Source organism: Onychostoma macrolepis, chromosome 14 (genome assembly GCF_012432095.1).
Source record: "Onychostoma macrolepis isolate SWU-2019 chromosome 14, ASM1243209v1, whole genome shotgun sequence".
In the NCBI taxonomy this organism is placed as follows: domain Eukaryota; kingdom Metazoa; phylum Chordata; class Actinopteri; order Cypriniformes; family Cyprinidae; genus Onychostoma; species Onychostoma macrolepis.
In genome coordinates, this window is record NC_081168.1 from 3,113,025 (window position 1) to 3,126,093 (window position 13,069).

General features: G+C 35.4%; 1 long non-coding RNA gene across 1 annotated transcript in view; it reads right to left on the reverse strand.

Moving 5' to 3' along the window:
- Positions 1-7,957, reverse strand: part of LOC131553582 (uncharacterized) — a 47,291-nt gene extending 39,334 nt beyond the window's left edge. Inside the window, exons 1-2 of the long non-coding RNA XR_009274216.1 lie at positions 6,866-7,957; positions 3,305-3,388 (exon numbers count right to left, since the gene is read on the reverse strand). This is a non-coding gene — a long non-coding RNA (uncharacterized LOC131553582). The remainder of the gene's footprint in view (positions 1-3,304; positions 3,389-6,865) is intronic.
- Positions 7,958-13,069: the final 5,112 nt, after the last annotated feature.

Below are 13,069 nucleotides of genomic sequence, written 5' to 3' on the forward strand. Positions count from 1 at the left end.
GAGGAAACCCGTTGCCTTAAAATTATTAAGTACATAATAATTAAAAAAAAAAAAAAGTTAAGTATACTTCACAATTCAATTAACTTATTTTTTTAAAATTATCATTTACTTAAAAATTTTAAGGCAACGGGTTTCCTCAATTTTTTTTTTAAGTTAAGTCAATTTATCACTTTTTACAGTGTAGATTGTGTATCATGAATCTTTTGAACATCACAAAATCTGACCAAAATTTCTCTGTGTGTACATTACCAAAAAGTGAATGACATCTTCCTAAGAGTGACAAAAACAGCAACTCACTTCAATGTCTGACTTATTTTATAATTATGTCCATAAGCTTTTTCTGAAATTTGGATTAACTCATTAATCTCTTGCTTGACAGGCAGCAATGTAATGTAAACATAGCGGTGGCACAGTATATGCTAATTTCACCAAGGCATGTCTATTTCTTAAGCATCAAATCAGCATATTAGAATGAGGATCATGTGACACTGAAGTGATTATGCTGAAAAATCAGCTTTGATCACAGGAATCAAATTTAACATATATTTAATTTAAAAAGTTAATCTAAACAGTAATTGTAATACTATTTAACAATGTTACTGTTTTTACTGTATTTATAAATATAGAATATAAAGAAATATATAGAAAGAATGAGAGCTTGTAAAAGAGGAACAAGTCTCCAAATTGATAGATAGATAGATAGATAGATAGATAGATAGATAGATAGATAGATAGATAGATAGATAGATAGATAGATAGATAGATAGATAGATAGATAGATAGATAGATAGATAGATAGATAGATAGATAAAATGATTTTTCAAACCATTGTAATTTTGCTTCTGATACCAGACCTGTCCTGCCATTTAATAAATGTTAATAGAGCACAAGTGTAGAACATGCATGAGGAGTTTTGAATTTGTATCTCTGTCAGTTTACAAATGGAACTCTTAATAAGCTCTAACCGCATACAGCTGCAATGAAATTAAATATTCCTCCTAATGATTACTTAATGTCATTGTGATTATATCATTCCATATAGCATCATTCCAGCATAATGCAATCATCTTACTCCCACCGACACAGCCGTATAATGGTCTAAGGTCAGAAATGTTCATATATCTTGCTGAATATCCACATGGTGACTGCAGTATTTTGCCACATCACTCCTAAATGGGCAATATGTAGAATTCTCGAAACACTTGTTAATAGCGAACCAGTGGACATTAAGTGAACTGCGGCCAGCAAAATATTGCTTGTGCTCATGCTCACACTCGAGCACGTGTAATGTACAAGTACAACTTTTTGCTACTCAGTGAATTACTTTGTCTTTCTTTGATAAATAAGTAAAAAGAAATTGGAAATATCTTTACAGTGATATATACTGATAACAAATATCCAGATGTCATCCACACTGACGAGAGCGATGTTCAGAAGAATATGTGAATCTGTTGAATGCTTTCTTCTTAATAGCAAAATAAACATACAAGAAACATGACAGCGGTGAGAAAGCAGCAGTTAAGAAAGCATCAGATCATAGCGATATGGATATGTTTAAACCAACTCTGCAATTCACCAACATAATGTCAACAGATAAGATAGTTAAAATTAGACTATTATGATAGTTTGCTTATAAAGTATATCTGAAACTATAGAGATCTGGCTATATTGTATAGCTATTATCAAATCAGGTTTTCCTGCAAACTTGTACTGTAATAAAGGACTCAGTTATGTGATTGTTTTTAGATATTTGTGTCCATCAGATCTCTTTAGATTTTAAAACTCTTCATGTCAGACATCAGTCTCCCAGCATATCCTCCTCTCACTGCCAAGACAGTCGAGCTGAATAATCAAACAGAAAAAAAGAGCCATGCAGAGCAGTTTTGCATGAGGACAACAGAAAGAGCAGCACAGTGGTTTCTAGGTCTTTCTTGGAAATGATATGAATTTCAGATGATATCTTCAGACTGGAGATAGCTGGAAGGCTGGTCGCTGAGAAGTGAGGTTGTCTGACTGGACGTTTTCAGCTCAGCTTGAAATCTACATTGTCACATCATCTTACTGCTTTCAAAACTACACAAATATGACATTTGAGCACAGGCTCAGCAGGTTTGGAGAAAATCTTGTCAGTCTCTTCTCCTGCTGTCAGTGTTTTCATTATTCGTGCCATGAATGTTGTTAATTATACAAGACACACACAGCAATTACACAGGAGCTGCCTTTTATCGTCAAACTAAAGTTTGGTCAGATGACAAGCAGATGATGCAAAAATGGCTTAGGAAAACCTTTTAAATTAAATAAAGATTTAATTTGTTAAATTTGTATTGGGATGTTATATTCAGCATATCACAATCTTACATTAACATTCTTGACAGTTGCTAACTTACTAAAGTGATTTTGTGAAAGTGTAATTGTTATGTAAATGATAATTATCTCAGCTGGTAGCTAAAAAGACATTTACACAGAAGAAAACTAAAGTAACTGCAATGTCTTTAGCACCAGGTTGGTAGAGTTAGGGTGTCATAGTGGTTTAACACGTATACACGTGTATATATATATATATACATATATATATATATAAAGGAAGATAGAGAAACAAAGTATGAATAGTATATAAATATATTTGTTTAATGTGTACATTTAAGCAACAATTTAATGTAATTTAATATATTAGCAGTGAATTTAATTATTTAAATTTAGCTAGTAATGTTGTAATCAAAACAGGATCTGAGCATTGTAATATGTAGGTAGCAATATATATTTTATTTATTTTGAGAAATGTACTTTTTAGTATTTACTTTACCTTCTCTCCTCCTTAATACAGTTTCTAGAATATAATTGACCGTGATCCCACTCAAATCAAGTTCATCATCAATGATAGTTACAATTTAATTTAAATGAGTTTCTTTAAAGATGTTGTATGTAATTTTTTGATTGTAGCTACTAAAGCATAAAATATCATAATATGTTTTCAGATACTTATGAAACATGCTAAGTTCACACACTTGTTTCTCCAAAAAACAATGCAAGAGCCAGTTATTCTACTTTAAAATGTGCGTTCCGTGTCGCAATGTCTGTTTTTGTTTTGATCTGTGTGACTCCACCCAATTTATCCAATAGTTTTTTTACACAACCCGGGTTGCCAGTTGGTGGAAAACACAGCGTATTGCAACCATGGAAGCCAGGAAACGAACTGAGTAAGAAATCACAGATTCAACCCAACCTAAAAAGCCTCGGCATTCGTCTAAAAAGCTCTATGACCAGAGGAATATTAAAACGTGCATAAATCAACTTGTCAACTTACAGTGAAAGGCTCGTCACCTTCCGTTTCAATTGCGCTCATTCCTGTTGCATGTCATCACTCTGGCAACCCTCGTGGCTGTCGAATCTGAGGAGGAGGGATGAGAAAAATGACTGTCTACAATTTTTTTAATTTGGAATGTAGTACCTATATCAACCGCTAGCTGTCAATATTACATAATGCACCTTTATTGATATACTTGTGGCGGATTATATTCCACATTGAAATGTATTTCACTGAGTGGCACAGTGGCCCTGTGGGTAGCACTGTCGCCTCACAGCAAGAAAGTTCCTGGTTTGAGTCCCAGTTGAGCCAGGAGGCAATCTTGTGTGGATTTGCATGTTCTTCATGTTGGCATGGGTTTTGCCTTACTGCTCCAGACATGCAGGACATGCCCATAGCTGACTGTGTGTTAGTATGAGTGATAGATTCCAGCATCCCTTTCATTGGTGATTTTAAATAAAATAATATTCACAGGAGCATGATCTGAGTTGTTGCTTCAGTCAAGGATACATTTGCATTGTGTTAACCAGTGAAATATTTACTTTAAAAAGTGTGGGTGTGTTTCATTTGAAATGTAACTGAGTAAAGTACAACAGCACCTAAGAAATGTGCACATTCTTGAGTGCAATAACAAAATACAAAAACTCGAATCATTTACATCTCTGAACATTTAATGTGTCCTTCCCATGCTGAGATGAAACCATTCATCTCTTCCTATAGTGCTGGATGAGATTATATGAGACGGTACACTTGCAGACCATTTCTCTGAAACTGATCCTTTGGGTTTCTTCAAGTTTTTCGGTGGGTTTAGGTCAGGGGATCTGGATGGCCACAGCAAATCTTCATTCACAGGGTCAGTGGACAATTTTTTGTGTGGATTTGGAGATCTGCTTTCGATCAGTGCAATAAATCCAGACAAAGATGGTGTGTGGCCTAAAATCTCCTGGTATAGTCCATGATGCCATTTATCTTTGTGAAATCACAGATCCAATGTTGGAGATGTGTATTTCTTTCTATTTTATATCTATCGACAGAATCAAGTTGTAAGCAAAGATCTAGAGAGGTTTAGTAAATGCCGGTTCATATTTATGATAATAAAGACTTCAGTTTGGCAAGTCTTCCCGATAGTTAATGTTAAAGTAAAATCGCAGTTCTAGAGGCTTTGTGATACCAAGCAATTTTGCAAATCTGTGCGTCTTAGACAAAGTCACATAACTTCCAGGAGTGAAGTGGTTTGTGATGCTGGACAGTGTAATAATGAAGATATCTCCAAGGAATCTTCAACATTTGACAACTTATAAAGTCTCTCAGATAAGTAGCCAAATGTGTTAAACTCCATTTGGCTGTGATTAACCCAAACAGCCGTATTAAAAGCATACCAAACATAAGACCATCAAACTTTTGTCTCTCATCATTTTCATTATCACTCACCTTCTCTATGCCGATGGGAAGACTAATGGCATTTGCCCTGCATGTCAGCTCACATTTACAGTATAATTCCACAGATCATGAATTCTGAAATGGGAATATGTGTCTAGATTTTTTAAATCAGAATTTTAAGCGTGTCTGTAAGGAGGACTATAGAAATATAGCACATGTTAAAACTGTTTCTTAAGTAGTCTGGGGTAATCTGGCTTCAGATCCAAAGACCAATTTAAGTTTTTATGCTGACTTAAAGTTACGACTAGTCTAAGCAAAACAAAATTGACTAAATTGTTAGACTAAACCTAATACCATCCGCAACCAGCTAGCAAGTCAATTATGTCCTGCATCTCAATAAGCATACTTCCTTGCTATATAGTGGTTGAAATGAGTACATGACTGTCTGAATTCGTAAGATTCATGAAACAGTAGGTGAAAAAGTACCCGGATGACCTCCTACTTCAGTTGAGATGAAGTACACATCTAATGGACACTGTCCCATGTGGCAGCAGAAAATTAGTTGTGAATGGCAGGGAAGCAACGCAACAAAGTGCATTAATGCCCGTCCCTCTTTCAATGCTGTTGGTTCCTGAAGTATTTTTTCCATTCATTTTTCCCATAAGGACTTTTTAAAGGTCTTCATTAAAAGCCACGAACCAAGTGAACCAGCTATGAGGTGAATCACACCCACTAAAACATTAAAACTATGATTTTCAGCAGAAAAAGTATTTGAATATCAGACAAAAGGACAAAGGTACTTGACTGTATATTTAATGGCTTTAATGAGAACTACAGTCCCATTAAGCATCATAAATGACATAATCAAATTAAAAATGACAGAAATTATTAATTTAAAGTTGTTTATATCTATAGAAACTATATTTTATGATTACTATATTACTTAGAAATTGTAGTCTGTTGCTGATTCCAAATTACATGATGAAAATTGTAGTTAGTAACGTAATCCATTGCATTACACATTTTAGATTATATAATCAGACTACTTTTTGATTACTTATAGATTACTTTTGATCTAACTTTTTTATCACATTGATTTAAATAGGATATTTTTGTACCATATTGATATAAACAATGCAAAGAGAATGAAAATATATTCCATTTGTTGTTATTAATGACATGAAGTGCATGAATCCCCGCATTACATGTAAATAAGAAATAATTTTAATCTGTGCATTTTAATGTGTTTGTAAAACAAAAGCCTTCTGAAGACAAACACTTGTGTGAATGATATATAATCATGTAATCAATAAAAAAGTAACAGTATTCTGGTTATGACCATTTTGTAATACAATCTAATCACAAGTACTTAATTTTTGGAATCTGATTACATAATCCAGATTACATGTAATCAGTTACAACCCAGCAATGCATACAACTATTTAAATATTTTTACAGCATAGCCAGGCTCAATTACATCATGCAATTTGCTCACCATAACTCTCTGATTGGTAGAATTGTCTGCACAGCATCAGGGTAATGTAGTTTTTTCACTGAAAATTCAGCTGTTAATCACAATTATTTAAAAAATAAGCTGAAATTATGTGAAACGGATGGCTTCAACGAAAGCATACACCATTAGTTAAAAACCTCAGGGCTTCAAGTAGGTCTGGCTTTAAAGGTTTTAAGTTATCATTAACAGTCAGTTACTATGGAGAAAATTAATGTTTTTACTTATGAAACCCAACTGTTTCGCACTATCAGTGCTGTAGCTCACATGATGAAGCCAATATATAGATACAGAACATACCTTTTTTTTTCTTCTTTTTTTTTTTTTTTTCTTACAGATGCAAAGTAAGTTCTTTATTGAAAGTAATGCCTATTTAGACAATATGCAATTTCGGACGCAGCAACAGTTCATATGACTAAAGCATACTGTCTATTTAAATAGACCTTGGTACATCCCACTTTATGTTTCAATAGGAAATACATCAACACTAGAAAGAAAACTGCTCTTGTCAAGCCATTTCACGGGGTCTTTAATGCACTGAGAGCTAAGATTACTCTTATATTTCCATCTTAACATCAAGTTGACAGTTTTATTGCCTTTTTCTCTCATCTTTGCCTATAATTCTGAAGGCCACTGTATATACTGTATATTACATTGTGTGTGTGGTTTACCTTCATTTCCTGTCTCCTATAGATGATAAGTGGCCATCCACCATTTTCATTACGGAGACCTGCCGTTTGAAAGACAGAGGGGGATTTGAGAGACCGAGCATGGCTAATGTCATTTGTTTTCCCCTCAGAGCTCGTTTTTTCCCAACAACACGGCATGAGGAACACGAGTGATTGGTCGCAGACTGCAGTTGCCCCTGTCACCATCCAAACAAGTGGCATATGCTGCCTATCACAGGCTTCTGCACCTGAAATGACCTTTATTTCCAGTCCGGCCGCCTGCAGCGAGAAAGCAGTGTCACTGTGTATTTGCGTCTAATGGCTCTGTGTGTCAAGAGCATATGGCCTGTTAGCTCTCCTCACACGTATGCCGTATATACATCAGTCCTGACTGCTCCTCTATTGTCTTCCATTCCCAGTGACACTGCCGAGGGGAATAAACAGCTCTTGCAGAGAGGCCGCGGCGAGTCTTTTTCACGGGTAGTCCATCCCTTAGAGACATCAAAGACTGGCGGTTGTGTGAGCACGTAGCTCTATAATTATCAGAAATGGGCTGAAAAATCACTGATCATACGACGGTGTCCGGTGGGAGAAAAACCTGTTTTAGCGGCTTATGATCACTGCAGGCTTCAGAGCTTTCCCAGAGTGACTGTCCTGCTTTTTTTCCTTGAGCAGGGACAATGCACAGCAGGAAGGCAGCTGTGGAGATGAGTGAAGACTGGCGTTTCAGAAGACAGCATGTCTTACGCGCTATCCCTCTCAAGTGTGCAAGAATGAGTGATGCTTGAAGTGCATGTCTTTTCCTCTCTGGGGTGTGCACACACATATGAGTATGCGCGAAGTAGTACACAAACACACAAGCTTCTTATGAACAGCTGGACTGTGACTGGATCGCTGTGGTTTCACATGGCTTATGAGAATGACTGGCATTAATGCTGTGTTTGTCTTCTCTTGATTGTGTTGTGGTTTGATTTGCAGAGGAGACTGCGGCTTGTTTTTGCAGCACTGTTTTGTTGTTTGTGTTGGCACATACATTAACATTTTGAACATTAATACTATTATTTCCCATGGGGGAAAAAGATGTTAGTTGTTACAATGGAGCCTGCCAAATGCTTTTCAGCACAATATAAACAAACAATTATGAATCACTGAGGTATTTATGAAAAAGCTAAATTGTCACATACAAAAAAAAAACTATTTTTATATGGAACTTTGTTTCCACCATGAATAAAAAAATAAAAAGTCTCACAATTCTGAGTTTTGATATAAACTCGCAGTTGTTAGTTATAAAGTCAGAATTGCGAGATGTAAATGCGCAATTGTGAGAAATAAAGTCAGAATTGTGAGATAAAAAGTCACCATTACCTTTTTTATTTGGTGGCAGAAATGGCCTTTCGTATTTTTATTTATTATTTTAATTAAAAATGGTATAATTTTACACATTTAAAATGCATTTAAAAACTTTATGAATTTTAGTTTATTATTATTTTTCTTTTGTCCTATCCTTATCAACAGTTAGTTCCAGTCCTCGAATGTGATTGGCTTAAAGTCCTGATACAGACAACGGCTTTTTAAAAAGGTTTGTATCACTTTTCTGTGTTTGTTCAAACAGAAAAGTGACAGACAGTCTGCATTAGTGGTGGGAATTTTTCAGTTAAGATGATTACATGCAATCATTTTCATCAATTCCAAAATAAATCCGTACCTATGCTAAAGGTTTGCAATCAAATATTCTATTCCTAATCTCATATTTGTTTACATGTGCATTACCTGTATTCTGATTTAAACGTATATCATGTTCACAAAAAGAAAAAAACTGAGAAAAAAATCACTGTTGTCATCAAAGGCATAGTCACCATGAGCTTGTCACCAAAGGCATATTTAATTTTTCCCATGTAATAGCATAAAAAATATGGCAGAATATGCAAATATTCATTCTCCTCCACCAACCATGAAAGAGTGTCTAATGGGATCCTCCGGGGTTTTTTTTATGTAAATTCTTTTTTTTATTTTTTTTATTTAATTTAAACGTTTAATTTATTAATTTTTTTAAAATTAATATACTTTCATGAAAACATTTGCAATTGGTATGTAATCTGTGTCATTATACATGCTTTTGTTGCATTTACACAATTTTAACCATCAGGTGCCGTCAGGCTGTGGTCTTTCTAGCACGTTTTATAAAACAATTGGTTCAACTGATTAAAAGCTTCCTTTCTTCCATCAACCATTTGATGCCATGTTTAAGATGTGCATAATCATGCACAGCTTGATGTTGAGAAGTAGCTGATTACTTTTTTTTTCTTTTCAGGTTTTGCCTATTTTCAGATAGAACATTTCAGTTATACCTGTATTACTAAAATGTTCAGAATTTTACATCAGTGAATAAATAAAAATTACAATGCAATTTTCTTAAGGAAAAACAAAATAAAAATTTACTGAAAACAAAGTGCAGAAGCGAATAGATGTGTGTGTGCAAAAACTGAAGATGAAGATGATAAAGTTCAAGCAACAGAATAGGGAGGGATGGAGGGGGTTTTGGAGGTGGAGATGGCGTAGGGATGGTGAGAGGCAAAAATGCGTGATGATGGCAGGATGTGGTGAAGGGATGATGATGGGAGGATGACGATGATGCCCTGGTGGCTTAGATGGTGTTTGGCACATGGCACAGACCCAGAGCATCCCAGTGCTGACAACACACGGCGGAGTCGAGGGAGCGAGGAGCCAAGATGTAGATGGTGTGGCTGCCGACATCTGGGGGCCGACCGATGTAAACAGAGCTGGTGGATCCGAAGGCGCAGACGGAGGGCTGATGGAGCTGAGCGTCGTCGCAGGTTCCGGAGACCTGGGCACAGCCGCAGCGACGAGCAACGTTGATGGAACCAGAGTACCCGAGGACCGGGGCGATGCCAGTGTGACAGAGGACCGCAGTGTACCCAACAGGAAAAACCCACTGCAGCCATAGTGGTGGAGGGTTGGAGTGACTTCTTTGAGTACGACTTGCATGTTCTGCAACTAAGGGTTTGCGATTCAGACACTGTAGTATTTGCAGACTGCTTTATCGCAGGATCTGTGAAAGGGAAAAAGAATTGATACAAAATTAGCCAATAGCATTTTTGCATCCATGATTATAATATGCATTATAATTTGCATTGATATTCATTAGAATTTTGTTGACTTCTCAGTTTACCTTTTGCCAATCAAGCTTGACATGAGTGTCCATTCTTATCTTCTTGTCTGTTGTCACTGTACAGCACTCTATGAGTTACATTGAACATATGATTAGAAGAAGCCCAACAACAGCACTTACAGTGAGCAGAGTTCAAGTACAAACTCACTGATATTATTTGATCAATTATTTCAATAAAGCAACCTGTGAGTATTACAGGGTATGTTGATAATTGTGGTTTATTGTAACCTAGGGTATCTCGCATGAATGTGTCTGTTGTGGTAATGCTAACATGCACTCTCTTCACCTGTTGCAATGATAAAAAAAAAATAGAAGTTGTCCTAGCCGTCCTGGCATACAATATTTTGCGCAAGTGCCTAGCAGCTTTACAAAAAAAACAACAACAAAATTAAATAACAGATTTTTACATGAATGACTGAAAGGAAGCACAAATTAACCACCTGGAATGGACACATTGATAACGTTTTTCTTCCAAGATTGACCAAATCAGCCTCCATTAGGCCTGATTCAAAAATCTCTATAACAGAGGTGATACAACATGAAAATATACTTACTATTCCTTTGCTTGTCTCTGCACTCAGATTTCAGTTTGTCTTCTATAGCAGCTGATCAGAAAAACAACAAATGTTAATATTTCACACACACAAAAAAAAAGGCAAATGATGACTGATGATTTGTTTTCGTTTTAAGAATGACAGTACGCGGAGTACAATGTACCTGGTCGGTAATATAGTCAAAAACCTTCCCATCCTCAGCAGTTTCAGATGTACTGTATGCTCTCATAAGCAACCCTTCTTACAATTTAATATTTGTTTTTATCTATAATGACAAATATATATTAGAAAATAAAGGTGATAAAGTTGTCAAGCTTGAACAAATATAGACACCAACCACAGTTGCATGATCAGCTCAAGACAAAATAATTGTATGTTCATAACATGGTTTTTCAAAGATCATTAACCTCATTACAATGAAGCCAAATTGTTCAGGAAATCAGAAATAAATACACTTCATTTTGCAAATAAAAGAATGTTAATGTTATGTTATAATGTTATAATGACTAATTATTTTTTTCTGCCAATGCATCTGTCAAAAACACGACTGGCACAGACAAATAACGTTAATTAAATACAAATCTTACCTGAAGTCAGTCACAGTGAGGTTCCAAAGCCAGACGCCATACACGCTTGCAGAAGCTGGTAAAAAATAAGAACATCCCGCTATATTTTCTAATTAATTTCATAGTTCCCCCAAAACAATTCTGTCATCACTCACCCTTAAGATGCTCCAAACCATCTAAATGACTTTCGTTCATCTTCGAAAGAAAAGCTGAGATATTTTAATGAAATCTGAGAGATTTATGTCCCTCCGAAAGACGATTCACCAAATATGTTCACATTTCAAAAAGTTAATCGCAAAAAACATAGCTAAAGTAATCCATATGAATTGCGTGGTTTCCTCCAAGCGCCCTAGAGACACGATCGCTCTATATAATACTGTTTAAATTTAGACTTATTCACATTCAAGGGACATTTTGTACATTGTAAATGTTAAAAATGTTTTTTTGTTTTTTTCAAAATATTGTACTTTTCCAAATATTAAAATTATAAATACATTAATATTTAAAATGTATTGCAGTAGGCCTACACATGGTTATAAAGTACATTAAAAACCCACTAAAAGTGTAATAATTTTGTTATGTTCTTACACAAAGTAGACATAAAATTAAAAAAGTAAAAGTATCATAATTGTGTTTTCTGCAAATACACTAAAACGTCACTTAACACGTATGCTTAAGTTTAGTATATTCCTTAAAAGTGTAACTAAGAATATATTTAATACAAAAGTACTTCTAGCATACTTTTTAGAAATATATTCAAATGCAATTCAGTATATTTCTGATGCAATTCAAATAAGTGTGTGGGGAATACAAATGTATTATAAACATACTACTTGAATTTCAAGTATATTTTTAATACATTTAATACTACATCTTTTTCACCTGGGTTGTTTGGACTATTTTTGCTGGTGGAGCAAACATTAGATAAATTATGTAGCGAAATTTTTATTTATTCTAACCTCTTGTTTATCAAAGTGTTTTACACAAGCAATATCACATGATCGTGTTGTTCTGAATGTCAGTTAAGAGTCAATCCCTTGAAATAAGGTCTAATATGTTAAGATATAAGTAAAACACGATCAAAAGTGTGGGTGCTAAGGACAGATTTCAGATAGAACGACCCAATGATCACCTCTTTCAGAGTCAGCGGTGGAGCTTCTGCAGTAAACAACCGTTCATCCACATGATTAATAGCTGTGTAGAACTACACTGCTGCTTTTGTGTGTTTTGGAGGACTTTCATGTCATGGTCTTTTAGTTTGCCCCCTCCTTGACCTTGTTGAAATTAATTCTCCTGGAAGAAAATCAGTGTTATATGGCAGAAAAGTGAGGAGGGAAACAGCCATAAAGACAAACACAAGATATATCATACAGAAAAGATATATTTAATACAATACAAAGAAACATACAGCTAAAGGGATTTTTTTTTTTTCTTTTAAAACCTGTTTACTGGAGGATTTAATAAGCCCAGTCCCTGAAGATTACAAAAGATTAAAATGTAATTTATATTTGATAAACCCTGATGAGACTGAACCTCTAGACTCGAGACTCATCATCAACTGAGTCACTACAATAAACAGGAGTTAATGTAATGTTGGTGATGATGGATGGCGAGTGTTAGGGGGCAGCTGTGGGGTCCAAAGAGGCTCGGTTATTTATTATGACAGGCTTATAGCCAAACATGCCTGAACCGCTCTGTCTTTGAGGGTCCGATCTGGACCTAGATGTGCAGTGTCTCAGCAGGTGAGTCCTACATCACTGCTGTTTGCTAAAGTATGAGTTTCAGTCACACAATAGGGCTGGACTGTAGCTCACAGCCGTGGGCAGTAATCCATAAGAATGACAAGCGTGCTTTGGATCTGGAATGGCAAGTGGTCCATGCGACTTGCGCACAATAT